We start from the raw sequence: 2,439 nt of genomic DNA, 5'->3' as shown, positions 1-2,439 counted from the left end.
GCTCACCCATAGTGAGTATGGGGGAGCAATCAACTAGTATTCATCAAGCCAACACAATCAAGAAAGGTGGTCCATCTTGAGGAAGCCAAGATCATCATCATCTAGCTCAAGAGGATGAGGTGCAAGGTATAGGTTTGCCCTTGATAGGTTTTCTGGTTAGGATAGATTGTTGTTCTATCAAGGGGGGCTCTCAAGTGAGTAGCTTGATCGTATCGTTCGTTGAGAGCTCAAACCATTTGCATCCTTGCATCATACTTCTTGGTTCTTAGTTGGTGTTTCTCTTTGTGAGTTTTAGAGCTTATGGTCATCTTCATGACAAGCTCGAGTTCATCGAAAACGGAGTCCATATGCATCTACTATGATGTTTTCGATGTTGGAGTTTTTGCCGGTTCTTCATTCATAGAGATCTCACATCTCTATATCTTTGGCATATTCATAACCGCATGGTATTAAGATTTCCGTTGGGTTTGCTCGATTCGGAGCTCGTATGCGAAAGTTATGGCTGTTTCAGTGGCGAGCGGTGGTACCGCTGGACCTAGCGGTAGTACCGCTAGAGTTGGCGGTAGTACCGCTAGAGTTGGCGGTAGTACCGCTAGAGTTGGCGGTAGTACCGCTGGCCCTAGCAGTAGTACCGCTGGCTCGCGGTAGTACCGCCCCTGGTCAGCGGTAGTACCGCTCCAGGAGCTTAATACCGCCTGCCTAGCGGTTGTTCGTGGACGGACCTTTCTGCGAAGACTTTCTTGGCGGTGGTAGTGCCTTTGCACTACCAGGGGCCCAGCGGTAGTACCGCTGGGGCCAGCGGTAGTACCGCTGGAGTGCCAGCGGTAGTACCGCTGCAGCTAGCGGTAGTACCGCTATCTGGCGGTAGTACCGCTGGAGTGACAGCGGTAGTACCGCTGGAGTGCCAGCGGTAGTACCGCTTGAGCTCGGGCAGAGAGTGGGGGTAACGGTCTGATTCTTCCCCCCACTATATAAAGGGGGTCTTCTTCCCCCTTGCCTTATCCATCCGTTGAGCTCTTGTTCTATCTCCATTGTTGACATTCTTAGAGCTTGATTACTCTCTATCCCTCCAATGATTCTTGCTTGTTCTTGAGGGAAAAGAGAGAGGAGATCTAGATCCACATCTCCACCAATCACTTTCTCCTCTATGTGAGGGGAACCCCTTGGATCTTGATCTTGGAGTTCTTTGTGAGCTCCTTGTTCTTCCTCTCATATTTCTCCATAGCTTTTGTTGTTGTGGAGGGATTTGAGTGTGAGGGACTTGACCACTTCGTGTGTTCTTGCCATTGCATTAGTTGCATCGGTTTGAGTTCTCCACGGTGATACGTGGAAGTGAGAAGTTGAGAAGCTTACTACCTTTGGTACTTAGTACCCTTGATATTGTTCTTCGTGGATGCTTTGGCGTCCTAGAAGCTTGGTGGTGTCTCGGAGCTCAATCAGTGTGGTGTGAAGCTCCGGCAAGCGTCGGGGTCTCCAATTAGGTTGTGGAGATTGCCCCGAGCAATTTGTACGGGTACCGGTAACCGCCCCCAAGGGTTGCCACGTGTACGGGTTCGGTGACCGCCCCCAAGGGTTGCCATTTGTACGGGTTCGGTGACCGCCCTCAAGGGTCCCTTAGTGGAATCACGGCATCTTGCATTGTGCGAGGGCGTGAGGAGATTACGGTGGCCTTAGTGGCATCTTGGGGAGCATTGTGCCTCCACACCGCTCTAACAGAGATTAGCATCCGCAAGGGTGTGAACTTCGGGATACATCATCGTCTCCCCGTGCCTCGGTTATCTCTTACCCGAACCCTTTACTTATGCACTTTACTTTGTGATAGACTTATCCTTTATTGTAATATATCTTGCTATCACTTAGTTGTTTATCTTGCTTAGCATAAGTTGTTGGTGCACATAGGTGAGCCTAGTTGTTTGTAGGTTTTGTGCTTGACATATTAAACGATTAGTTTTATTCCGCATTTGTTCTAGCCTAAACCTTAACTATTTTAAAGCGCCTATTCACCCCCCCCCCTCTAGGCGACATCCACGTCCTTTTCATCATGTTTTGCTCGTGGAAGAGGTTTAGTCAATGGGTCTACAACATTCAGATCTGTGTGTACTTTACAAATATCTATCACTCCACTCTAGACATGGTCCTAGCTGGACATGGTCCTGGATGGAGTTGTAGCGGCGTTTGATGTGCTTCGTCTTCCGGTGAAACCTGGGCTCCTTGGCTATGGCAATGGCCCGAGTGTTATCACAGAAGAGTGTCATTGGACCCGACGCGCTTGGAACCACTCCAAGGTTGGTGATGAGATCCTTCATCCAAATTCCTTCATGAGCCGCTTCTGAAGCAGCTATGTACTCCGCTTCACATGTAGATGCTGCCATGACTTCTTGCTTGTTGCTGCACCAGCTCACTGCCCCACCATTCAAAAGATATACGTATTCGGTCTGT

The sequence above is a fragment of the Hordeum vulgare genome, chromosome 6H (genome assembly GCF_904849725.1).
Source record: "Hordeum vulgare subsp. vulgare chromosome 6H, MorexV3_pseudomolecules_assembly, whole genome shotgun sequence".
NCBI lineage: Eukaryota > Viridiplantae > Streptophyta > Magnoliopsida > Poales > Poaceae > Hordeum > Hordeum vulgare.
The sequence above is the reverse complement of the archived record's forward strand: the minus strand, read 5'-3'. Positions refer to the sequence as shown.